Here is a 27,939-nt window from a genome sequence, read left to right as displayed (position 1 = left end):
AGCTCAGTTGTATCTGATCTGAAATCGGTGTTCATACAAAGTTAATTTTGTTATCAGAAATGTAAACTTTTGTTCTGCTGCCTCCAATTCATTTTTGACTTATGGCGACACTAAGGTAAACCTATCATAGGGGTTTCTTGCTAAGATTTGTTCAGAGGGAGTTTGCCAGTGCCATCCTCTCAGGCTGAGACAGTGTGATTTCCCCAAGCTCACCCAGTGGTTTTTTTATCCTTGAGTGGGGATTTGAACCCTAGTCTCCAGAGTTGTAGTCTAGTGCTAAAACCACTACGTCAGTGGTTCTCAACCTCTGGTCCTCTATACGTTTTTGACTTCATCTCCCAGATTCCTCATCATTGGTCATGCTGGCAAAGGCTTCTGGGTGCTAAAGTCTAAAACACCTGGAGGATCAAAGGTTGAGAACCTCTGCTATGCTGGCCCTCAAACTTATATCATACCCACCAACATTTGCAGATGAAAACTGGAACATTTGGGACCAAGCAACATCAGGGTGACCAAGATGATAAAAGTTATTAATAAGAAAGAATGCATAAGCTAAAATAGGCTGCAACGGTTTGCTTTTGTCTGCAAAAGACAAGCTCTGTATCCTTTCTTTTGCAGAGTTAACTGAGTACAAACTACCTTTGCACTTTGAATTCAGTTTGCAGTAACTAAAATGAACTGAGGTGAAAGGAAGAACATGGGAAGAGGAGGGCAAAACAGAGTCAGTTTAACAATACCTGAAAAATGGGGTGAAAGCTGTCCTTGACAAAATAGGAGAGTTGAAGAGTATGTTGCATTCCATTCTACATGTAATCAGGGGCCCTGTCACCCTAAACAATTACAGTTGGCTCTCCGTATCCAAGGATTTTTTATCCACGGATTCAAGCATCCACAGCTTGAAAATATTCCCTAAAATACACAAATTCCAATAAGCAAACCTGGATTTTGCCATTTAAAATAAGAGGTATCATTTTACTGTGTCACTGTATATAATGAGACTTGAGCATCCACAGATTTTGTTATCCATGCGGGATCATGGACCAAACCCCAGCAGATAACAAGGTCCCACAATGCTTCCACTTTTAACTGTCATGTTTCTATGCTATGGGTTCTTAGGATTTGCAGTTCAGGGAGGAGCATTTAATAATTCTCAGCCATCGATAGTTCTTCTGACTCAGCAAACTGGAAATCCTGGGCTCATTCCCACTTTTATTTAAACTGGTTTAGAATTTGCCTTCACTCCGTGTTAGTAAACTGATTCCAAAAGGTCATAGAATCATAGAATCATAGAATCATAGAGTTGGAAGAGACCACTAGGGCCGTCCAGTCCAACCCCCTGCCATGCAGGTCCATCATTCCCACTGTGAAAGTGAATCTTTTCATTATACCCTTGTAATTGTTACTTTTTTAGTACAGTTGTCATCCCCACTAGTTTGTGCCACTTCAAAATGCATGTCAATCATCTGTGCATCATCAGTGATGTAAGTGGCAGCCCGGGCAGCATAGCTTGGGAATATATAGTATATATATATTGATAGAAGATTCGATTCATTGGTTTTGCAGCTACTTGCCTCACTAATTGCAAGCAGTTGCAAAATCAATGAATCAAATCTTCTATCAATTTTATTTTTTAAAGAAAAAATAATGTACCCATAGATCACACCACGAGCACAAAGGCAGCGCTGAGGGGGGTGGGGAATGTTGGACCTACCAAAAATTGAGGAAGGTTGGCAAACACCTCTCCGCCATTAGTCACTCCAGAATGATGCAATTCAAATTCATTCTTCCTACTTGTTGATCACACTGGACTTGATCCTTTGGGGAGGGGGTGCGTTTGCCTCGTTTTATCATGACAAAAATCAATCAGAGTACGATCAGAACTGCTTTCAAATGGGAATGACGGTCATCTAAACTGATCAGTAATTCACTTCAAATCATAGTGGGAATGAGCCCCCCCAGGATTCCACTAGTCACAGCCATGAAAGCTAATCAAAGTACTATAACTAGGGAGCATGAAAGGGTACCACTTTCACAGCTACAATGTAGGTATAGAGCTACAATAAAGCTAGTGCAGTGAAAGACTCAGTTCTCCTGATTAATGTCGGGATATAATATGAGTCAAGCATTATAGCAGAAGAGGGATTCTCTTGCCAGAGGGCCTCATTGGGCCTGTGAAGGGTCCCTATCCACCCATGCCCCCCCCCTTAAGCGTCTAGCCACTTCCAGCTTTTTGCATTTGCATTTTAGCTCCTGTACTATTGCCACCTAGGGCCACTATGGTTGCCAATACTTATATATTTCCCCTCCCTGAAGAAACTCAGATTATCATACATAATGACTAGATTTTCTATATTTTAAGGCCCCGATCCTCTTCTCTAGTCCTCAGGACAAAGTGGAAGAATCTTAGAATGAAAGGGCTGCCTTGAAAAGTGTGTGTATGTGTGTGGAGATTATCAGATGGGAACAAAGAGGCTTGTTCCATCCTTAAACTGTACTAATTGCGTGATTGGTGGCCTGAAAATCATCACACACACCCGCTCACTTATCCCATGCTCCTGCTCTCCTTAAGAGTAATGGATCCATCATTTGCTATTAACAAGAACTCTCATTAATACCAAATGACAGCTCCATTACTCTTTACGGATGGCAGAAGAACAGGATAAGTACACGGTGACGGGTGATAATCTTTCCCTGATTGTGTGATTAGCATGGTTTAAGGATGGGAGCAAGCCACTTGTTTGCTCCTGTCTGAAAATCTCCCATGTCTCTACGTGTGAATTTTCCTTATTTGTTAGGCTTGGTGTTAGACTCTCTCCAACTGTGATTGATGGATCATGTGGCTGATCCAGAGCCCATTATCAGGGCCCATCCCCTTGACATCACAAGGGGTCACCTATAGGAAGTTAGTGAGGAAGGGCTAAATATCAATAAGAGAATATGAATTTGTTGAACTTCAGGAAGTCTTGACTTTTGTTTATGTTTGTGTTGTGTTTTTGTTGGTGATGGCTCGATGTATAAATGTGAGTTTGAGTGAATTGTATGTTTTGTATACAGTGGACCCTTGTTACACACTGGGGTTTGGTTCCAAGATCCCCCGTGGATAACAAAATCTGTGGATGCTCAAGTCCCAATAAATATAATGACATAGCAAAATGATGTCCCTTATAAAAAATGGAAAATCAAGGTTTGATATTTGAAATTTATACTTTTTTTGAACATTTTCAAACAGTGGATGCTTGAATTCGTGTATAAAAAATCCATGTATAAGAAGGGCCGACTGTATATGTGTTCAGGATTGTATGTAATATGTTTAGTGTTTTTGATATGATTTTGGTTGTTGTTTCTATATGTACTGATGTATCATTATATTATATTATACAAATAATAAAAATTTGTATTAAAAACAACAACAACAAGGGGTCACCTATGGGTCTGAGGTTTTGATTCCGAAATCTCAGGGGATGAGATAGTTCTGACCTGAAAACTTTCATAGTAATAACATGCTTTGTCCTCACAACAACTCTTTGTGGTAGGTTAAACTGAAGGAGAAAACTGGTCCAAGGCTGCATGACAGCCATGAGCCAAAAGACCACTTGCTACTTGACTGCTGTGTAATCTATTTCTTTGTAGAACCCTTAATTTGGGGGTGTTACAGTTTTCCTGATGACACTTACCTTGGAGATGGCTGTGGGAGAAACTGGCAGGCTGGAAGATTGCCTAATGTGCTGTGACTGATGTATAATGAAAGGGAACCACCAGTACACATTTCTGTGGGCGAAAAGTGAGGCTGACACTTCTCAGGGTGGCTTCCATGACATCTGGCTGTACAGTAACACTTCTGCAGAGGAGCAGCATAGTTTTGATGGAAAACAGTCTCCAAACATTAATATCTGCCCAGCCCTCTGAACTTTAGTATGTTGTCATCTTATCATTGCTGCCAAATGGTGATCTGCCATGAACATCATTTTCTGAAAGTATCACACCTGTCAACTGCTGAAATATATTCGTTACCCCCATTTTAAGGAGGTCTTTCTTTCTCTCCCATTACAGGGCAGGGAATCATGCAGTGTTCCAGATATTAGACTGCAAGTCCCATCATTCCTCAACATTGGCTATGCTGGCTAGTGCTGATGGGAGCTGCAATTCAACATCTGGAGGGCTGCATGATTCCTATCCATGTTCAATCTGAGTTCCTTTTCCTGGAGTGGCTTTATTGCCTCACAATGGACCTTATCACACGACGGTTTTTTGCAACTCCAATCCAAAGTCACCCCTGGTCCAACCATGTGAATTCATATTAAAACGTGATAGATTATCACATGTGATTGCTTTCTATGGGGAGTCGTCCAAGGCAGATCCAAAGTCAATCCAAAGTGACTCCTGATGCAGGTAAATTCAGTAACAAGAAAATTCCCAAAAATTGTTTCCAAGCGCACTTCGATTTCTATCTGAATTGGTCTGGTGTGGAATGCAACTTTGCTTCGGTCCTGGTACACCCCTCAAACCTCCAAGTTGGCAAATTTCCCATGATGCGGAGCTGCAATTTTGCTCCATTTGTTTCCAGTATTCCAAGAATGGAGGACACGTTTGGATGTTGTGTGAGGAATGGGGGACTGACAGGGAGGACATATTGGAGGAAACAGGGGAGGCATGGAGGGAAGGGTGATACTGAGGACACAGGAGACATTCTGAGGAATCAAGGGAGGCATGTAGGGAAAGGTGACACTGAAGACACAGGAGACATTTGGAGGAATCCAGGGAGGCATGTAGGGAAGGGTGACACTGAGGACACAGGAGACATTCGGAGGAAACAGGGGAGGCATGGAGGGAAGGCTGACACTGAGGACACATTTGGATGTGGCTGTATGTATACTTGAGAGCACACATGGTGGAAGTTGCGGGCTTTACTAAATTGTTGAAATAGAGTAAATAGAGTAAGAAATAGAATAAAAGAGAAGGGAAGAAAAACATGAAGCTGTCATTCATGTGAGGCTAACATTCCCGTGAAACTGGAACCAGGAGGTGCCCCCCTTCTTCATCCCGGAAGTGCAAAGGGTCACGATGCGTTCAGAGCCCCACTGAGCATGCGCAAGGGTGCCAATTCAAATTGGTGTCTCTGCATGGTATATACTGGTATGATAATTTATTTTGCACTCGCTCCACTTTGCCTCGGGAATGACCCCAATTTTGCCCTTCATGTGTGATAATTAATCACGTGAATTGCCTAGATTTGAATTGACTCTGCTTCTCCTTCCCTTCAGATTGGCTTTGGATTGGAGATCCAATTTTCACATGTGATATCATCCAATGAGTGTTTTGCACAGTGTGCTCATTCAGATCCACATAACTTATGATCCGTTGACGGTGCATCTACACTGTAGAAATAATGCAGTTTGCCTACAGGCCGGCACAGTGTGCCAATCTGTATTGTCCCTGAGTCTGTTTTCCATATCTGTGCTGTTAGCATTCTAGCCATCTATCCTCTTTTGAAGCCATCTAATTATTGAAAGTATTCATAATTCCTACATATTCCTCTAGACTTTGTGGGAGGGGAGCAATTTTAAATTACAATCCCCAGAATCCCCATTCTGACTGGGAATTCTGCACATTTACAGTCCAAAAAGTGAGTTTTCCAAGGTCTAATTTTCCCAATAGAAAAGATACAAGTTGAGTGGGCTTTATGTCATTGTTTCCCCCCCCCTCCACCCTCGTTTTGTTTAGAGCAATACCTTTTCCTTTGTTTGTATCTGCTTGTTGCTTAGAGCACTGGATGAGAAACTGACAGTCAACAAAAGGTGTTTTGTTTTCTCACCCACAGCTGCTCTCTCCTTCTCCTGGCAGGCTCAGAACTTCTCACAGTTTGCTCCTCCATTATCAGAACTTTTCCCCCTTCCCTCTCACCACTTTCCACAATGTCTCTGCTATTTTGGAATTTCACTTTGAAGCATTTGCATTTAGGAGGCTTGGGTAAGAAAGGAGTGCTGCTCTTGGCAAAACATCAGGTTCCTGAATACCTGGCCTCTTAACAGCATGAGTGAATCCTATGAAATCTACCATGATTGAATCCTATGAAATCTGGGAGGTTGTAATTTGGTGAGACCCTAGAGGAGTTCTCTGGAGAGGAATTCTAAATGCTTCATAAACTAAATTCTTCCTAAACTACAAATCCAGGATTCCATAGTATGGAGCCATGGCAGTTAAAGTGGTATATCTGATGGTAAGTGTTTCAAATTCTGGACCATTTCTACACTGGAAAATGACAATTAACAATTAAAGTAGAAACTAAATAAAGTGGGTCCTCCACATTTGCTGAGATTAGAAGCACAGGACCCTGGTGAAAATAGAAAAATTGCAAATTAAAAGATGCTATTTTTTTACCTGAGATAACACTTCTCAAAGGCCTCATTCCCACTGGCTTATGGGGCATTGTTCCCCTTTGAGCATGCATTTGATCCACATTGCACCAATTTCGTTCTGATTGGAATCCGGATCTGATCCCCATGTAATCGATGTTTCCTGGGAAAACCCGAATCAGTGGTGGATAATCTGGGTTAATTTGACTGTACTTTTTTGGAGGTTTTTCCTGCATCTCCTGAGTCTGATTCGTAACATACGAATGGGAACGACAAGGATGTCTGATTCGGGAACTTGGGAATGGGAGGAGCAGTGCTCAAGGGGCTAGCCTGGGGGTGTCACCCACTTGTTCTCTTTCCTGAATTACTGGCGCCATTTTCTCCCGTTCGCATAGCCTTTCCCCTGATGGAGTGGGAAGCAGGGTAAGGCGATCACATGTGTAGACAAATTTATTTTTTAAAAAATTAAGCTTTCGATTGCCTAGGCACTCTGTCGGGTGTCCAAACATAGCAAATTGCTACATTGACCTACAAACACAGTAAACATATTACACCCCCCTGCAACCTCCTCCCTGCTCCACATTCATAGATTGACGTGTGAGGAGAGCCATTGAACACCATTTTTAACTATTTTTTATTTTTTTTTACATGCCTGATCAATTGCCCCCCAGACAGCCCAGGGAGCAATGGGGGAGGCAAAGGGACTTGGGAGGATGGAGGCTCCTTTCCCCTTTCCCAGAGGGGCTCTGGGAAAACACAGGAGATCCTGGGAGGCCAAGGGACTTGGAGGAATAGAGGCTCTTTTCCCCTTTCCCAGAGGGACTCTGGGAAGACACAGGAGAGCCTGGGAGGCCAAGGGACTTGGGGGAATAGGGGCTCCTTTCCCCTTTCCCAGAGGGGAAAAGTGCCTAAGCGATTGATTGACAGCTGCTTTTAAAAAAGAGGTTCCGTAAGGGCAATGGCAACGGGGAGCAAAAAAGTCCGCTTCAAATTACAACTGAGAAAATTTCAATGGGAATGAGAACATGGGTCAAAAACCCCCGAGTCCATTTGTACCCTTTTGTAATGGGAACAAGGGACCAGATTCAAACACGACTCGGGGAAAAAATCCAAGTCAGAATCACAGCAATATAAGCTGCTTTTTTTGCCCAGTGGGAATGGGGCCGAAGAATCTCTAGAACATCCAGCACAACTATGTGATCAACATCAGGCATAGGTTGACCATAGAATTGTTCTGAAGGACCAACAAATGCATACAGAAATGTTTTTTCTAGGAATCTCTAGGATCTCCAGCATGATTCTATGGTTAACTTCTGGCAGATTCATGCTAGAAAACATTAGAGAACATGTTAATCAAATCTACAAAAGCCAAAGGCACAAATGTGGGGATCAACTGTATAGTTTATATTATTCAGGAGTATAATCTTGTTAAAACAACAACATCATCAACAACAACAACAACACATGCAGTCTATATGACTTTTGCTCCTACATAATTTATATATCTGCATAAGGAAACCAGATATGAAAATAATGCTTTCTAGTCATCCTTCTCATTACATACATATTGGGATCACCAAGGCCTAAATGGGAGGGGTTCCCAAGGCATAAAGCAGGTAGGAAAATTACAATCTCGATTGTTGAGGAAAGATTTAAAGCCTCTTTTCCCCGATGCCTGGGAGTTAGAGCTGTCATCCAGTTTACTTCTTTCAAGACCATTCCCATGATTGCTATATTTGTGCCATGGTAACATGTTTAGTTTGTCCTAAAGATTTTACATCTAGTTAATGAATTCTAAAGGGACTTACTTCTGAGTAGACCAAACATGGGCAGGCTCCTGCATCAGGACATGTATCATAAAGTTCCAAACACAGAACTTTGATATGTCTCCCTCTCCCCTCCTGCAAAACTCATTTTCCTCTTGGGGGGACCTACCATTAGATGGCTATTTCATTGCTGGTGGAAAACACATGGCAACAGAGAAGAATCTAGCTGTGTGTCCATAATTAGACACATGACAATGATGCCATAGATTCAAATAATAGAGTTGGAAGGCGGCCTCGTGGGACAGTTAGTCCAACTCCCTGCTCAATGGAGGATCTCGAGCTAAAGCATCCCCAGCAGGCAGCTGTCCAGGCTCTTTTCACAGAGTCTAGAGAAGGAGATCCCACTGCTGCTCTCACTGTCACCACTCTGTCAAGAAGTTCCTTCCAATGTTTGATTGAAATCTAATCTCTGTAACTTCAAACCATTAAACGTGTTCCTACCCTCTGGGGCAGCAGAGAATAGGTCTGCTCCCTTCTCTCTGTGAAGGCCTTTGAAGTATTTAAAATGTGCAGTCATGTCACCCTTCAGTCCTCTCTTCACCAAGCTAAACAAGCCTAGCTCCTTCAACTTTTCCTCATAGGTTTTGTTCTCCAAACCTCTTAGTATCCTTGTTGTCCTTCTGTGAACCTGCTCCAACTGGTCTATATCCTTCTTAAGAAAGGCACCCAGAACTGAATGGAGTACTCCAGATGAGGCTTGAATAGCACAGAATATAATGGGACTATTACTTCCCTGTACTTAGAAAATTGCTTCTATTTAATGCAGATTTAGGCCCTTTACTGAGTGGCCTTAAAGGTTGGCATGGAGGCAGAGTCGGGGCATAGAGTCCTCACGAAGCATGCCTGACTCTGCCCCCCCAGGTGCCTTGATGCCATAGCTCCAAATGGCATGTGGAGTCATGGGCATGCTGCTGGTGCTGTGTCTAGAAGACACACAGAGCCACTCCGCCATGGCTATGGTGCCCTTTCGAGGGTGCAAAAAAGAGTCACTTTTTGCAGCTCCTTTTTGCGTCCTTGAAAGGCCGGATCAGGGCTGCGGCATGAGGTGGCTGGCTTATATTAAACTTATGATCAACAATAATCCCAAGGTCCTTCTTGCATGTAGTTCTACTGAGCCATGTATTTTCCATCCTATACATTTGTGACCCAAATGTAGAATTTTGCATTTATCTCTATTGAATTTCATTTTATTAATTTCTGTCCCATTTTCTAATTTACCGAGGTCCTTTTGAATTATGTTCTTATGTCATCAGCAAATTTGATAAGAATTCCCTCCACCTCATTATCTATGTCACTGACCAAAATGTTGAAAAGTAATGGCCCTAAGAGAATCCGGAGGCATTTCACTTGAGATGCCCTTCCAATCTGAAGTGCAGCCATTGATCACGGCTCTTTCAGCACAATTTTCCAATCAATTATGGATCCATCTGACAGTGTTCCCATTTATTCCACATTTAATCAATTTAATAATCAATATATTATGAGGGACTTTATCAAGTGCTTTGCTAAAATCCAGATGAATGACAACCGCAGCATTTCCACCTGTGGGACAAGTGACCTGATTGAAAAAGGATATAGAATTAGTTTGGCAGGATTGGTTCTTGACAAACCAATGCTGGATCCTCCTGATCACTGCACTGTCAATAGGATACGTGCAGACAGGTAAATGTAAAAGATTTCTCTATTTGCACTTTTACATGCTTTCAAACTGCTAGACTTGCAGAAGCTGGAACTAGTGACAGGAGCTCACTCCATCAAACAGCACTTGGGTCTTGAACTGCCAGTCTGCAAACAGACTCCTAGATACAGTAACTCTAACATTTTTTTACATGGCAGCAAACTGTATTATATGGTTCCTGACTCACTCTCTATCAATTTTGATTTGCAATTCAGGTCCCTTGCCAAGGTGACTCTGCTGCATTCTATGGCCCTGAAGGAGACCACCAGGAGATACTGGAGGATGCCTTTGTGGTTCTGCATCTGGCTATAAGGATATAGCCAAACACTTTCTGATCCCCCCCCCTCCACCAGCCGCTCAAGGACCAGCAGGGAGAGTTTCAGGAGGAAAGTGAGTGCTGGAGGGGTTATGATTGTTGTGTGAAAGAGGGAGCGAATCCCTCCCTGGGTAACCACAAGAAATTTTTACTACACAGGTGTAACTTTCAGTTGTTGCTGTGTTTATCCCTAACAACATGCCAGACACAGAACTGCATTATAGAAAGCCACATACTTGAAGACTTGGGAGCAAACAATGGATGTGACAAGCACATCCTATTTTTCTTTAATAAAACATCTATCCCATCCACACATGAAGGAAGGGTTGTGTCTAATTTTCACATTTCACAAGGGGTAATGTGGTGAGGGTTTGATCTTTCCTCACCTACACACCCCTTTTGATGTAAAATGTGGACTGAGGGGTGGGATCATAAACTGTGTGGACCCCACAATACTATCTTTGCTGTCCCAGGCCTCCTTTCTATCACAAAAAGGTGTCAGTCAAAAAAGAAGTGCTGTTCTCAGAATCTTCTATGGGCAACAGTTCTTCTACTGAAGAATTTATTCTACTGCACAAAGACACACACCAAAGACCTTTTAAAATGTTTTAAAAAACCTGGAAATGGCTTTCTCACCATTTCTAATTTTCTTTTCTCTATTTAAAAACATTTTGAGGGAAATGATTTGTTTCTTTGTTTGTTTGTTTGTTGTGAGACAATTTTTATTTGTGAGGCACAGAGAAAAAAATTGTGGGTAGCAAAAAGGTTTGAGAATTAATCACTAAAAAGACAATTTATGAGGGGAAAAAAGTTTTCATGGGTAATGACAATAGTAATGCCCAATGAATGCATTTTAATTAAAACGTATGTTGGTAAGCTTCCCAAAAAGCAAATCAATTCAAAGTACAATATTTCCACATGCCAAACAGTGGAGTGCACTAAATAACAGCAACTGGAAAATAAATGCATATTGTGCAAGTTATGCTGCTATAATGATTTAAACTATTAATAAAGTCTAATGGGCTATGATTTCTTTGCAAACTTGCAAAGCAACTGTGCACTTGAAATTCCTATAGAGATGTTATTTTCAAAGCCAAGATTACTGAGTTTGATTTCATCTGATGAAGCACTGAATGCCTGCATGGTATTGACACATGTTGAAGTTGAAAATGATTATTTTTCACACTCAGGTGTTCATGCAGAAAAGGTGAGTCCTGCAGCACACAAAGTATACATACATGGAAACGCTTCCTTCTAAATTTACAATGTTTTAGTAAGTTGGTGACATGTTAGTGCTGCACAGAACATGCCAATATGTTGTTGTAGGTACACTTCATCTTCCAACCTAGCTACCATCTTAAAAGTCAGACAACCTTTCTGTGCAAAGGATGTCTGCAAAAACTGACAAGTGGGCCACTGAATGACATGGTCAGCCTCCTCCCACCAGTGACCCACAGTGCAACAAGGAGAACTGAGGATCATTGTAGGGTACTGTCACAACCCCTCATCATACCACATCTTGCTGTTGGGAGGTGTCTGGAAGCATCTTCCTTCAGTATCCCACTCCTCAGTGCCACAGAACATCTTTGATCAGTACATTCATTTGGCTTTTAAGGTGGGCCTCAAGGGCATTTTGCAGTTGTAGTGGTGCTACAATAGTATATATGAACAAAAGCTTTACAAGGTTGTAAGTCTAGTTTATGACATCATAATTGCCTAATATGGTAACCAGTCTGTATTTCTATATTGGGGGGGATTTCCAATGGGGTAGCAAAGGTAAAGCCCTTCACAGATACCAGATCCAGGAAATGGGACCCTGACAGTGCCAGACTTTTATTCCTTCCTGATTTAGACTGAGCCACTGTGTTCTTTGTATAAATAGGATAAACAATGAGGAAAGCAAACCTATTTGCCTTTCAAACATAATAGTTTAGCCACTAGTGATATGTCCCTTCTCTGGCATCCTGAAAGCCAGATAAATCTCCAAACTTGAGACTACCTGAAAATCAGAGATGATTTAACTAGGGAGTAAGAAACCTATGTTTGACTCACCTGTTATTTCGAAGATCATAGCTGAAAGATAAGGATTTGATGCCCTTCTGTTAGGGAACCCGTTACAGTGCTTGAAATGCTGTCCCCATGAGCTCCATTTCTGAGCTGGATTGCTACACAAGAGTGTGGAGCATAAACATTTGGAGTGCATTCACATTTTAAACCAGATTCTTTTAAGGGACTTAATGGAGGGTGAATTTTCAAAAAGAAGCAAATTAAGTTTTTAAAATCAATTTTATTTTATTTTTAATCATCCCTTTTTAATCCATGTTAATCTATTTGTTCCTGATTTGGTCTGTTCTAAAAGCACTTACAATGAGAAAGAGAATAAGAGAAATGCTGTATTGGGAAAATGAAAGACAGACATGTTTAAGAGTTCACAAGTAATTACTTTGATACCTGGTAGTGATGGCTAACAGATCTGATGTCAGTTGGACAAGGAATCTGCTCCAGTTTTCAGTTCAAACTTTAAATTATTAGTCCAAGATGCCCTAACTCAGTGGGCACTTGCTTATTAGTAAACATGCATGGGTATTAATGTCCTGTTTTGTCTTTAATTGTTGTTGTCATCACCATCATCTCCCCCCTAAAATATTAGGTGATCATTAGTATCATTATTATGATTATGAGCATGGGGGGGGGGAGGATTCTACTCAAAAAAGCAAAAAAAAAAAAAAAATGAAAGACAGTGTGCCCAGTGAGAGAAACAGATGTATGAAAGCAAGACACTAAAAACAAAGTTTAAAATATTCTGGGGGATGACCTTGTAAATGTTTATTTGGCTGGATTAGAACTCCTATATATCTTAAAAACCATGTTTTCAAAGGTATTTTAAAAAGAGTTTGCAAATCTCCCCCTCTCCATTCAGTGCAGAACTTGCAAAACTTAGGCCTAATTCCCACTATGGTTTAAACCAGATCGTGATTCCAAATGATCCGGTTTAAACCACAGTGAAGCGATTCAGAAAGGGGGAGTCATGGTTTTTACCCATTTTTATCCATTTCACCCATGTCAAAAAGACGCTGGTAAAATGGGGTGGTTTTGAGGCGGAATCAATTTATTTGGAAATAAATCAATTCAGCCCAAGTGGGAATCAGGCAGATTCGAATCAAATTCGAATCCGCCCTGGTTCCCACTGGCAGTGGCTTTCCCGGCCTCTGGCCACATCTCCATGTGGTCTCCATCCTCTTGGCCTGCTTCTCTTCTTCTGCCCCAGCCTCTCCTCTGCCCCCGATATGGCCAGAGGGACTGAGGGAGATATGGCGGGGAAGCCGCTGCTGTCACTTCCTGCACCGATTCTTGAAACCGGCACAAACACAGTGGCAACCACTCTGTTTGCTGAACCGGTTTCAGGAATTAGTTCAGGAATCGAATCAAGAGGTAAGTGGGAATGAGGCCTCAATTTACAATAAATATATATATATATATTTCTTATTTGTTAGACTTTGCATTTATATTTCAGTGACATTCTCAGATCAACCAGAGTTGATGCTTAATGTATCATGTTTAATGACAACACCAGGAACAATCCGTAGGTCTAGAATTTACAATCCAAAAAAGAAGGTTTTTCAAACTCTGGACATCAGGATGTAATCTTGCTCCATTCTCCACCTATTCCAGCCTAGGCCTTTACTCCTGGGCTAATTGAAATTATTTTCCACCACCCCACTCCATTATTGTCTCTTTGCCTTTCCTTTTGCTTCAGGAAGTTTGATTAGCCTGGTTATTTAGAGATCCTCCAAGACCTCAATATGAAGCTGGATGCGTAATTTGTTCCAGTTAATTCTAGTTTTGTTGGAGGCAAACTTTTTATTTATTTAGCAGTGACAGAAAGTCCAAGCAGTTCAGAAAGCAATCCATCACTGGTATTGTCACACTAAAGTTTGTTCCTCACACCACCTTGACTCCTCTCTGAAGTCTATAAATTGTATCTCAGTTCAAGAAGAGAAGCCACACGTATGTTGCTCCATCTAAAACCACCAACCAATTCCTCCTTGAATAGAATGCTAAAAGCATAGGCAGCTGGCAGCCATCCCATTGGGGACCAAACAGAATATTTTCTACTCTACGGTTAGTAACCTCAGGCACCAGATGCCTACTTGTTTTTTTTTTAGTATTCAGGTCTCTCTTACCACTGAGCCACCTGTGCAACATATTTAGCATACAACAGTGATTTCTGCTGCCACTTGAGCACAATTGTATGCCCATCCAGACTGAAAATAATTCTGTCAGGAAAAGAAGATTCGTCAACCCTAACGTGACCTTTTGGCTTGCCACAAGAAAGCTTAGGATCTGGTTTTCCTTCTAATTTGCAGACACAGTCACACGTTCCCATTCACACAACACAGTTCTAACATTTTGATATCACCTTAGCTACCATGGCTGTGCCCTGTGGGATCCCAGGATTTATAATTTCATGAGATATCTAGAGTCCTTGCCAGAGAGCTCACATGTCACACCAAATTACAAATCTAGGGATTCAATAGCATGGAACTGTGGCAATTAAACTGGCATTAAACTATATAACTGTATAGTGTGAAAGAGACCATAGTGTCTAAATTTGGATTAATCAACAGCATTTAACTTACTTTTCCAGAGGACCTGCAAGTATTATTTTTTGCTTTTATCACCACTTGAGTCACTTATGGAGCATGTAAACATTTGTGAATGTGGTGAAGATTACCTGAAGATTCTGCAAAGCATAAGATTACTCCAGACTAGGAAGTAATAATACCCAGTTTTGTTAGATGGACATCAGATGGTGGGTAAAGCACTGACGTGGTGCAGACAAAAGAGTAGAGAATTTGGTATCAGTGTCTAGCTTTTGTCATTCACTTCACAGTGATATATTAACACTCTGCCAATTCTACAAATTCATCTAACATTCCTGTGAAAGTTCTTGCAGAAACAGCAATGCTCTCTGTAGTGTGCTTTGGGCTGTCGCCCCACCCATATTCTAAGGATTTGACTGCTTATTTAGCAAAATGTACTTCTTTAAATCTGATTTGTTGAATCTCTGGAGACATTTTTAAACACACACACACACACACACACACACAGAGAGAGAGAGAGAGAGAGAGAGAGAGGTTCATGTCTTTGTCCTCAACATCCCAAAGTCAAAATCCATGTAGAACTTCCTCCACCTCAAAGCTTGCTGCTGTGGCTGTAATAGTCATTGAACATCAGAAGAGAGACAACTCAGGTTTTCCACTCCTCAGATGGCACTTACAAGGCCATTCTCTCTCCCTCTTTAGTTTAAAAATGAGGTTGATAATGATAATGTTCCTCCCATAGAGAATCTCCTACTTTTTAATGATACCCATAGTTTCCCCTTTACATAAATGACTAAATCCTCACAGAATCTCTGTCTTGATTAGCACTCCTGCTAGTAAAATTCCACATACTAAATCAGCACCAGCTGTAGCAAGAAAGAATGAAAAGGCAAGTGTAAACGTTCCATATGCCCTACCAAATTGGCATCTGTGTCAGTAACCCTGTGTTCCTTAAACAATTGTATACATACATTCTCCAAAGTGTTGTTGCTCACAGGATTTTGCAAGTGAAATTCCTTTTCTGGTGCTATACCACTGAGATGCTAAAACTAAAAACAGGGAGAGGAGGGGGAAAGGGAGAAAAAAAGACCCACACCTCCTTCCATTTTCCTTCCCCTATCTAAACCATGTGGAGCCAAATTAACTGGAATTATCAGGAGTTTACTGTACCTTATCTTGACAGCCACTCAATGTAACATGTCACAAGCACAATCGCATAAGGCTGGGAGTTATTTGGTAACACTGTGGTGAGAGTTATTTAGCAACACAACAGAAAAGCTACAGTTTGGAACAAAATTGGGAGAGCCCAAATTAAACATTTCTGAAACCCATGGCCGATAAGCATGTCCACCCCATACCAGCTTTGACTCAGATTTGGCTGGCATGCCAACCACATCCATTTCTAGAGAGAGCTACATGTCTCTGTTGGATTACTGCAAAACACTTTAGACAGGGCAACCTCTGAAGAGAGTTCAGGATCTTTGGCACATCCAAATGTTGCTGCAAAGGTGCTTTTTCCCCTCCATGAAAAAGGTGCTGACTTGTACTAACACACTCAAAACAAGCTGTATGGTTTGTGATAAAATTGAGACATATTTGTCAGGAGCTATTTCAAAACTTAAAATACCAGCTTCTGGAAGTTTTACATATCAGATTTTCCCCCTGCTTGTGGGGTGGGGGTAAATTGAAAGCAGACAAGGAAAAAAATATGTGAAGAAGAAATGCCTATTTAAAAAAAAAAAAACCACCCCATCGTACTTGGCATTGGCCCACTTGGATTTTTCCAAATGACTCAGGTACATTTTGCTCCAAGACCTTAGCCGTATTTATCTAATAAGCACTTGCTTGCCGACCAGTGTTGCAATAGCAGTTTTCACAGCAGTTTTGGTGTCAAATTGCCCTTTCCTCAGCAGGGATTGTTAAGCCTTTCTGTATTGTACTTCCAACACACTCATGAGCTGGAGTTGGGAGATATAACATTTTCTTTGAAGTTTGCATTTCAGAACACACTGGGATGCAAACTAGCTCCAATTCCCCAGTAGTCAAACAATTCTGGCACGCAGGGACTAGGGCTAAATATTGTACCAAATTTTCTAATTATGTCCTTGTGATATTTACTATACGATGTTAGGTGAAAGGAGATTCTAATCGACACAAAGCTCCTTGTCTAAACAGGGTATCTCTGCTTTGAAGTATTCTGTTTGTTGCCTTGGAGTTTTCCTGCTGGAAGCTGGCAAAAGAATAAAACTGTGAAAACTCAGAACTTGGGCAAGTTACTTGGTTTGGATGATGGATCCCATAACCTCCCAGCCAGCTAATTTCTGCCCAGACCATTCATTCTCTCTAGGTATATCATGAACACAATCTGTATATTCTTCATAGATGAGGATTTTCCTAGTGGATTGTGCCCTTGATGATGGTCAGCAATGGGTAGATGGACAGAGAGTGTAATATGAAGCACCAAATGGACCAAGATGTCTTGTGCCATCTTATAAGAGAGCTGATGGGTTATATTTTCCATTTCAGAAGAGGTAATATAAAGGAGGGCCTACTTCAAAGTTTAGAGAGTTAACATTTAAGTAGACTGAACCTAATAACCTGATGAAGCCATGCATAACTGACCAGTAATAAGATGATGCTATGGGACACAGAGCAGCTTATCGCACCCATTTCCCCCCAGTTATGGGAACGGGAAGAGGACACTCGAGGCTGCATGTCACTGAGAAAAAATGGATTTTACTACACACCAAAGTGTCCTCAAAATGGCCCCATTCTGTTCTTCACCCCCAAGTCAACTCATTCAGTGCTAAGGGGCATTAAATGTTTGGATCAGAAGTCTTCCGGCCAAGCAAAATGGCGTGCCTCAGCACTGAATGGAGACTGCTTGTGACCAGGGAATGGAATGGGGCCATTTTGAGGACACTTTGATGTGCAGTAAAATGCATTTTTTCTTGGTGACATGCAGCCCTGAGTGTCCCCTTCCCGTTCCCATAATAGGGGGGAAATGGGTGTGATGAACTTCAGAGTGTCATTGTACTGCTGCTCAGTTATGGATAGCCCCCAAATTCATCTGACTCCCACCTTCCCATCTGTTGCTGTTGTTGTTGTTATGGTTTCCCAAAGACTTTTTTCTTAAAAGTGCATACCTTTGGCTGAGTTCATTTCCCCTGCTTCTTCTCACTCAATCTCTGCTGCATTTTCTTCAGCTCATGGAGATAGATTGAAGTGTTACCAAGAAGGGGTTGCAGGGCTAATGACTGGATATTGCTTTCAGCATCACCACAGGTATGCCCACCAGTCACCACCACCACCACCACCACCACCACCAATTTCTCTTCCTGCCAATGAGCTGGATCCAGATTTGCTCCTCTGTCAATATAACTCCCTTCCGTTGGTGGTAGGTGTCATGGTGGAGGCCCTCTGCTGAAGGAAAAGAGTATGGTGGCACCTTTTCACTTGTTCCTTCTTACCCTGCATCCCCCAGCACCACTTCCCATATTGTTCTGGATACTCATCCACCCCTTCAGGACATAACGTCAGCAAAACTGGATTTCAGGGGGAAATCAGATGAAACTAGCCCCCCTCCTTTCTATTCTACCTGCACCATCATCATGCACTTAATGGAGGCCCACTGTAGGTGGCTCTAGATCCAATCCTGGTTGCATAATACAGTTTGACAAGGCTTTAACTGCCATGGCTCAGTGCTATGGAATCCTGGGATTTGTAGTTTGTTGTGACTTTCTGTCAGAGAAGGCTAAATATCTCACAAAACTTCAAATTCCAGAATTTCATAGCTTTGAGCCAAGGCAGTTAAAGCAAGTTCAAGCTGCATTATTTCTGCAGGGCAAATGCCACGTCTGAAAGTCCAGCACACACCAGAAATAATGTCTGCCAATACACACACACCCATCATTCTCATATGGCATGCTGTCTAGAGATGATATGAATTGCAATCCACCCTATCTGGAGATGTAGATTGGGGAGCACGCATATATATATTTCAAATGATTAATTTATGTCTTAGTCAAGTTGTGACATCTGGAAATCTTGCAGAAAGCTGCCAGTGGCTAACAGATCAAGTCTCTCTCCCTTTCTCTTCTCCCTCCCATCTGCCATCAACATTTTCTTCTCTCATTTCATACCGAGCTCCCTTTCTTCATGTGTCCTTTTTCGTTTGACATTTACGTTCCATGTTGCATCTTCTTGGGGAAACATATTTGTTGTGTACATTGTATGTATTTGTAAAATACTACTGCTCCTGCTACCACCAGTATTGTTACTTCAGCTACAATTGCTACTGCTATGAATGATGGTGGTGGTGGTTTAGGTTCTCAGTCTAGCAGCTTCATATTGAAAACCTTTGAAAACCAGGCAGTCTATTTGAATTGAGAAACAAAGATGAAACCCACAGGGAAGCTAACAGTGGAAAACTATGATGTGACAACCTGAAGTGCTAAGTGCATCATCAGTCATAGCCTTTTTTTTAAAAAAAGAGAGAATTTCTACAGAAAGAAAGAAGTTCAAAAGGATATTAGGACTCGCTTTAGGGGATGAATCCCTGTTATGGTTGTTATCTTTTTTTTTTAGAGCCATGACAGCCAGTAATCTTTTTGCCCAAGACAACAGATGTCCCTTTGGACATTGTCATTTAAGGGGGAAATGTTTATTTTCTCTATAATAAAACACATATCAGTATACCTATATACACTTTTATTTAATATTGTTGTTGTGTGTCGCATCATTTCTGACTTATGGAGACCCTGAGGTGAACCTATTATGAGGTTTTCTTGGCAAGTTTCTTTAGAGGGGTTTTGCCATCACCACCTGCTGAGGCTGAGAGAGTGTGATTCACCCAAGGTCATCCAGTAGTTTCATGGCCAAGTTGGGAGTCAGATCTTGATAACCTGAGTTGTAGTCCAACACTGAAACCACTACGCCACGCTGGCTCCTATATACACATATTTATTTACCCATATATGTATATACCCTCCTATGTACAATTATACAATTTGTTTACTAAACAAAATGTATAATCTGTACTCATAGGCAGACACTGTGGTGTGGCGGTTAGTGTCAGATGAGGGCTTCATCTACACTGCAGAATTAATGCAGTTTGACACTGCTATAGCTGCCATGGCTCAATGTTATAGAAGTTTGGTATTTGTAGTTTTGTGAGATATTTAGATATTTTCTGGTGCCACAACAAACTACAAGTCCCAGCATTCCACAGGATGGCACCATGATGGTTAAAGTTGCGTCAACCTACATTAATTCAACCATATGGGAAGACATGGAAGACATGGATTAGAATTCCCACTTGGCCATGAAACACACTGGGTGACCTTGGGACTAACTTACCTTTGCAGGGCTGTTTCCGTAAATTTAAGCAGCAGGAAGGAACCATATGTTTGCCACCTTGCTCTCCTTGGGTAAAACCTGAGATATACGTATAAAAAAATCAAATAAAATATGGATGCACAATATACAGTACGAATAGAAAAATACAGATGCAGATGTATAGAATCCTAACTGGTTTTATGCTTAGTATAGTAATTAATTGGAAAAGGTGATGGACAGTTTATAAATTTGATTACCGAAATTCTTTTTTAAAATGTCATTTCCACCTCCTCCCACCCACCCACCCCTCTCCATTTTGCTGGAGAAGTGTATCTCCTTACACTTTCATTTTTTCTTTTTCTTTTTTAAAAAAGGAGCTTTAAGAGCATGTTATGAAAAATAACAAAGAATAACTGAGAACTCCGAAAGTGAATGGCACTTCAGATGAAGTTTAGCAAATTAAGTCATTGACCTGCGGAGAGATTAATACCAAACAAGGTGCCCCTTCTTCTGAAGTAATGAATATTCTTCAAACAGCAAGGGAGCACTGACTGCTGTTTGATGCTGATGACATTGAAAATTTAGGAGAAGAGAAATTCCATCATTTTTCATTTGTATGCAAATGTGCCTGTTCCAGAAATTAACCCCTGAACCCCATGTCAGTTTTCATCTGGAGGAATTCTCTTTTGCTCGCTTCACACAGAGCAGCCTTGTTGCTGTCCGGAGGTCAGGGGGGCTTCCCCATGTAAAAAAAAACAAAACACATGGGTGGGGGTGGGATGGGGAGGTAGAGAAGAAGTGGGATTTGGTGTTGGTGAAAGCACCCAAATCATAATGCAAGGCTTTGTCTATGGTTCCCCTCCTACCTCAGCACCATTGGAGGGGATGTGTGTGTGAAGAGGAATAAAAGAGCAATAGAGGCCAAGGCACCTTGTAAAATGGACTCCTCCAATGCCCAGTCCTGTATGCTAGGATAATTGAAATGCAAAATGGGGCCCAGAGTCCTTTCGGCAGAACAGCCACCACTAATCACTTCCACTAGTCTTAAGGTGAACCATGGGACAATATACAAATCCGATTGCTCTTCCTTTCAGGCAGATTTTCAGCTGTTAGAAAAGTCCCTTTGTGTCTTAGCACCTTAGACAAATGCCACTATCTGCATGTGAAGGGGAAAGAGGTGATTGAGGGCTTTTCCCCCCTCTTTTATTTTTTAATTGATGTGGATTTAATTATGCTAATTTAGACAGCTGTAAAACCTTCTTCTTCTTTTTTCCCTTTCCCCCTATAGTCACATAAAGGGACCAGCAAATACAGGTGTCCTTCACTGCAGGAGCTTAATATTTAACCTCAGCTGTTTTTTGTAAATGTGTGGTAATGGTTAACAAGCAGACAGCTTCCTGAAGGTTTAATGGAGGAATTCTTAACATTTAATACTTCCTTATGGCAAACCTTAAAGGACCCAGTAGGAAACACAAGGGGTCAAGGAGTTTCCCTCCCAGTCCAAATCGGTATAGGAGAACCACCCAAATGTCAAAGTTCACACTTTGTATATTTCTGGCAGAGCCTTAAATGCAAAACTCATGTAACCAAATCTACATATGAGAATATGAAAGTAAGTGGAATTTGGTCTATGACTTGGTTGTTGGATTGCTTAGCCCAGAAATAGAAAGTAGATTGACCAGTAGGCCAGATTTGGGTTTCTATACAGATGAATCCAATCCCTATTCTCAGAGTAATAGTTTTGTTATGCTAACCACCCCCATATTGTCAAAGTAGCCCTATTAAAACAGAGCTCCCATATGTATTTCAAACAGCCTCAACAATTAGTTTAAATAACAGGAGACCATACCATTTTTGGAGTAAAATGGAAGAAAAACAGTATATTGCATGCAAACTATGTGGGCTTTCTATCTTTCCCATATGTCCTCAAGCAAGCCACTTGAGCTGAATTTTTAAAACACCCTGGACATTTTAAGCAGTAAACCATTGAGCATATGCATCAAGGTTCTGCTTTCAGGAGTACTAAGACTGGCATCCTGGTAGTGACTTTCATTTTCATTAGTGAAATTTACGTAGGTATGAGTCTCCTTTTGGATTAGACAGAGAGATCTCTAGCTACTCCTCCTTACCAGAGGGAAGGGAAAGGATGCTGGAGGAAATTCAGACAAGGCAGATCTGGCTGCTCTGGGCTCCTGAGAGAAAGAAAAGACATGTGCACTCTGTTCGATAGTACTTGCATTTCTTTCACTCCCTACCTGAGGTGAGACCAGTCACTTTTCCATGGTCTCAGTAGTCTCCCCGCTACCTCCTGTTCCCTCAGTAAGTGAAAGCTGGCTGTGGTGGGAGGAAGCAGAACTGTGGAGCTATGTACATATGTAGGATCTTGGCCTAAGGCTGCATCTACAGTTGGATTGGATGGCCCTTGTGGTCTCTTCCAACTCTAAGATTCTATGATTTTATACACTGCTGAATTAATGGAACCTGACACTGCCGTGGCTCAGTACTATGGTATTCTGGGATTTGTAGTTTCGTGAGATGTTTTAACCTGAGAGAGCTCTGGTGCCACAACAAACTACAAGTTCCAGAATGCCATAGCATTGAGCCATGGCAGTTAAAGCAGTGTCAAACTGCATTAATTCTGCAGTGTGGCAGCAGCCTTAAGAGTGTATCTACACTACGTGGGAGTTTATCACACACCCCCTTGGGACGTGATCGGGGCATGATGAAAGAGAGTGGGATGGGAACAGAATGGGGCAAGGGACACATTTTATCACATGCCAGAATGCCACCGACGCTGCCAGAAGTTCCCATTCCATTCCTGATCCATCCCAAAGGAGGCAATTTTCAGGAACACTTCTGAACAGTTCCTGAAAATCGCTTCCACTGGGACAGATCAGGAATGGAATGGGAACTTCCAGTGGCGGTGGCATTTTTGACATGCGATAAAATGTGTGCTTTGCCCCATTCTGTTCACATCCCGCTCCCTTTCGTCACACCCTGATCATGTCACAAGGAGCTGTGCGATAAGCTCCATGGTTATGATAGCTTAACACTACTTTAAGTCCTGTAGTTCTGTCCTACAGAATCTTGGAATATGTAATTTTGTTTTTTGAATAAATTTTTAAAATGTGTAATTTGTTGAGGTATTGATTTGCAAGACAGTACAGGTGAATTTTCCTGAAGTATAGTTTCCATGGTATCCCAATTTCAATCCCTCTTCTCAGGGTTCCTTGAATGTTCATTACATCTCTTTTGCTGGGAATTCTAAGTCATTTTTGTTGTTGCTGTGTGCCTTCAAGTCATTTACAATTTATGACAACCCTAAAGGAAACCTATCATGGGCCTTTTATAAATCCAAGGATATTATAACATAGAGCCATGGTAGTTAAAATGATATCAGTCTGCATAGCACAGGTCCACTGTAAGCAAGAGGCAGGTATTTTGGCAGTAACACCCTTCTCTTTCCCTCCAGAATGCTGCTGTGGTGTTTAGCTAATGTCCTGGGGTTGAAAAACCACCATTCTCTTGTACTTTCCTTTTTCTCCCAGACTACCTTGGTTTTGTTTACTGTTCCCTGTTTCCATCCCCTTAAATGCTAGATGCCAGCTTCTTCAATTGCTGCCTTAATACATTCTGCCATGAGAAATGTGGAAATGCTAGCTTTTGAACAAAAGCACAGGCTTCCAAGTCTGTGCAGATTATTCTTTTAATTCATCTCTCCCTCCACCCCCATTTCTTCTTTTACAAAGAAACCACTGCCTCCTAAACAGCACAACTGCCAAACTAAGCATATGTAATAACTCTGCATTCCATTCGGCATAGTTCAATGCTAACTTGAAAAGCCCATTCTTGACAGTATCAATCATACATCCCTTTACCTTTCTTCAGGGGCCCTGGTTGGATCTATTTCCCATAGGCCAACATTACGTTTGCAGAGCCGATGAAGGGCCAAATGCCAATGGATCTGGAACATTTTCTTTCCAGAGAACAGCATCTGACTTCCTGGTTAGTTTCCTGTTAAAATACATGGGTTGTTAGGACAGTTGTGAGACTGGCAGTGTGTTTGGTCATGGGTCAGCTTTGTATGTGGATTTGCCTTTGCTCTCAGATGCCATTTTCCTTGACAAACTCTTGACAACATAGAATGTTCTCTATTAGATTTCAGAACAGCATGATATTGATACGCAGGACTTGGGGGTTAGGATTTATTTTAAGCTTTACATCCTATATTTTATTCCTGTGTTTTCCCCTGAAATGTAAGTTCTGGTCTTAGAGCCAACCAAATCCTGGTAGAGAGCCCAGTAATATATCATGTTTCTTGTGCAGATCCAATTTTTATAAGTGCAGAGGGCCCTTTTTCAAACAGGAAAAGTCACACCAGGCTAAGAGGTATACTCTGGATTTTAACAGGTCTCAGGAATTTTCTTGGAATTCTCTTTGTAGCCAGAAGTTGAAAGATGTAAATGATTATATTTCCTAAAAAGGGGAACAGAGAGTGGAAATTCTGGCATCTCTAAAGTTTGTTTCTTGGCTTTAAAAAAAAAAAAGCTTTTCAGTCTGACATTGCAAGTCTAAACATGAGATTCATTTATTTTTCATATATACCCTATACACATAGCCTGAAGCTAATATTATACATAATATTTTAAATAATTTTATGTAAAACTTAGGCCCCATACAGACAGGCCAAAATATAGCTGCTTTGGGCCACTTTGGAGGTATGCTGTTTAAATGATGCATGCGTCCTAAGAGTCCGGAGGTTGCACTAAAGCTGCGCTCCAGTCCTTAGGACTGAATTGTGGCTTTGGCATGGCTTCTGGACTCTCAGGACGCATGTATCATTTAAATAGCATACCTCCAAAAGTGGCCCGAAGCAGCTTTATTTTAGCCTGTCTGTATGGGGCCAAAGTTTGCATACAATGAATCACCAGAAAGCAAAGATGTCACTATCTCAGCCACTCACATGGACAATTTGGATTTTGGAGTATTTTGGATTTCAGAATTCCAGATGAGATACTCAAAGTGTGCCTATGAAAAATATCCTTAAGCTTCAAACAACTTATGATAGACAGACAGATAGCTAGCAGTTCTGCTGTAATAATGCTTACCCCTTCTGTTGTGTGCTTCTTACCTTCCCGACAGCACTTAACAAACACAAACTAATTAATCCGTACAACACACTCATGAGGTAGATAGGTAAGCATTATTATCCCATTAGGTAAGTATTAAGCACTGTTATCCCACTAGATAAGCATTAAAGGCTCCCATTTTGCTGGGGATACTGAGGACAACAGGTTAAGTTACTTACCAAAGGTCGTAGGAAGAGGCTGACAACAGAAAGCTGGGAATAGCACACCCTCTGTCTCCCCTGCCTCTTTGGACTCAATCAGGTCATTACCTGGAATTTAATGCAATATGGACAGAATAGAATGAAAGAAGTTACTACTGGAATAGGCAGCATTTGCACCTTGAAGGGATCTTCTAGGTTTCTGCAAATACTGTATATTATGATTAGCAGAAGCTCTTGTATTGAGTTGTATGGAGTAATAATTGCTGTGTTGAAGAAAACAGTATAGGAAAAAGGAAGTCTGTGTCTAGTGTCCATCTCACATAAAGTTCACTTTTAAATTCAGAAAAATATAACATTGTGGAATGTGGCTTTTAAAAAAATGATTTCTCATTATATACAAAAAATATACTATTAATCTATTACAATACATGATTTTTTGAGACAGTAGGGAAATGGGCAGTGTTGACATTTTCTTTGTTGTATTTTTATTCATTGGTATAGTATCGTAGATCTAAGGTTTAAATAGTTTGAAACAACAAGTTGTAAGAGCAGCTTAGAAGGGGGGAGTCTTACAATCAGCTTTTCTTGTATTGGACACCCTATAAAGGCACCTCATTTGTCTCAAGAAGCTGAATTTTGAAGCTGTTCATCCTGAGACTTTTAAATGCACATTCATATTCTTCTTGGTCTAAGTCACAGTTGCTTTATTGTTTTCTTGTTCTTTTGTTGCTATCATCAACCACTTTCTACTCATAAAGCCACCAATATGAGAAATGTTAATGTGAAAAATATGAAAAAAGTTAAAATGTATTGTAGGTTAAAGTTACTAAAAAATTAAAGGTTAAGTCAATTTTTTCCCAGGTGATGACAGTGAAATTTTATTCACTTCTCCAGATCTTCCTAGTAAAGTTTCCCAGTCCTACATAACTGTTTAGGAGGTGCAAAGATGGATTGCTATGCTTCCAGTTCTGCTGAGTTCTACTGCCACAGAAGGGGTAGTCAAGCTTGCCCAATAACACAACTAATATATTTAAGGCATCATTAAACAAAAATAAACTATCTACCACAGCCTTATTGATGCCCCAACAAAGACTGAGAGTCTTTTTTAAGATTAAAAACAAACTAATAGACATCTTCAGAAAATATAACCTGATTAGAAAGATGGTTAAATGGGCAACATCCTTCCACAGAGAGTGTTTCCAAACTTGTTCTACAATGGAAACTGGAGCAAACCTTCATGCAAAGATAAAACCTGGGGAGAAATATAAAGGAAGTGGGTAAGCAGAAACAAATTGGAATTTAGTTATGGCTCTACACTGTGCTACAAAAGCTCTAAATAATTTTTAAGAGAACTCTTGCCCAGTAACTAGTGTGAAACATAGAACTATGAAATAAACTTTGAGAATGAAAAGGAAAGTATAAAAAGAAGTTTTGGAAAAAATCACACTTAGTTTATTTGGGATATATATATATATATATGCATGCAAAACTTTAAAATAGTTCATTCAACCCACTTTAAAACGTTAAAGCATGTCCCATAAGTACATTGTTTGTGTAACAGGTTACATAATGCCACTACTCCTTTTTACTCAAGTCACAATGCAAACGTTAGGGACTGGAGCTGGACAAAGAGTGTAGGAATTGCTCAGTGTTGTATTTTCTTTGTGCCTTAATTCTTCAGTGAACAGGTTTTTGTCGAGATGGGTGTGTGTATGTTACTAGTTGAGTATATAGCCAACACCACAACGTTTCTAGCTGTTTTGTTATCAGAACCTGTTTTGTTAGCATATTATAATTTTCATCTTATGATACCCTTTAAAGGCTGTTCAACTAACTGATCTTTTATCTACAAAGCAACTATTGGGTAATCATTCGTGCTACTCAGTGACTCAAAATTAAAAATAATGTTTCAGCACAACCAATAATAGTCAACAGTAGCTCTTAATGGAGAAACACATAGATGTGAAATAACAAGGGAACATGGTTTACTCTCATCTAATTAACGAAGACCATTTCAGAGAAGAAATCCATGCTGTGCACATTCTACACGATGTAGGAATCGGGGAGGGGAGGGAGAGAAAGAAATTCATATCACTCAGTTTCTAATGTTGACTTTCACAAGACTGCGTTTTCTTTCTCCTCCTTCTAACCTGACCTTTTTCCCCCAATGGTTTGTCTATAACTTAATATAACTCTAATTCTTTTGAAATAATGTTCACAGTTAGCATAATTGGTGTTATATAGTTCTAAAGTACATTATGGAATATTCTGTCACTAGACACTAAATTGAAAATTTAAAGAAAATGATAGAAATAGCTGTAAGGGAAAAAGGACCCTTTTAAATCTAATTTGCTATGCACCACAGTAGGGTAATGGATGCAATGAAAGTTCTTTTATTGAGCTTCCATGTCCAAAAGGTATTTAGGTAGCAAAGGATGTTAAGCAGACCTCCTGCTCTCTCCCTTTAAGTGAAGATAGCAGGAAATAAGGTATATAGGTTTGTGTCCTCCCGCTTTTTATTTCCTCAGGAGTACA

At 40.8% G+C, this 27,939-nt stretch overlaps 1 long non-coding RNA gene across 2 annotated transcripts; it reads right to left on the bottom strand.

The window, feature by feature from the left end:
• Positions 1-17,929: 17,929 nt before the first annotated feature.
• Positions 17,930-26,155, bottom strand: LOC121919212. Of its 2 annotated transcripts, none has more exons than XR_006101413.1 (5): positions 25,423-26,155; positions 23,993-24,128; positions 22,244-22,306; positions 20,136-20,213; positions 17,930-18,200 (listed from the first exon to the last, which is right to left on the bottom strand). It is a non-coding gene; the product is annotated as an uncharacterized LOC121919212 (long non-coding RNA). The 2 variants fall into 2 exon arrangements; XR_006101414.1 differs by having other exon boundaries at positions 17,930-18,197.
• Positions 26,156-27,939: the final 1,784 nt, after the last annotated feature.

The sequence above is a fragment of the Sceloporus undulatus genome, chromosome 1, assembly GCF_019175285.1.
Source record: "Sceloporus undulatus isolate JIND9_A2432 ecotype Alabama chromosome 1, SceUnd_v1.1, whole genome shotgun sequence".
In the NCBI taxonomy this organism is placed as follows: domain Eukaryota; kingdom Metazoa; phylum Chordata; class Lepidosauria; order Squamata; family Phrynosomatidae; genus Sceloporus; species Sceloporus undulatus.
This window is presented reverse-complemented; position numbering and strand designations above follow the sequence as displayed.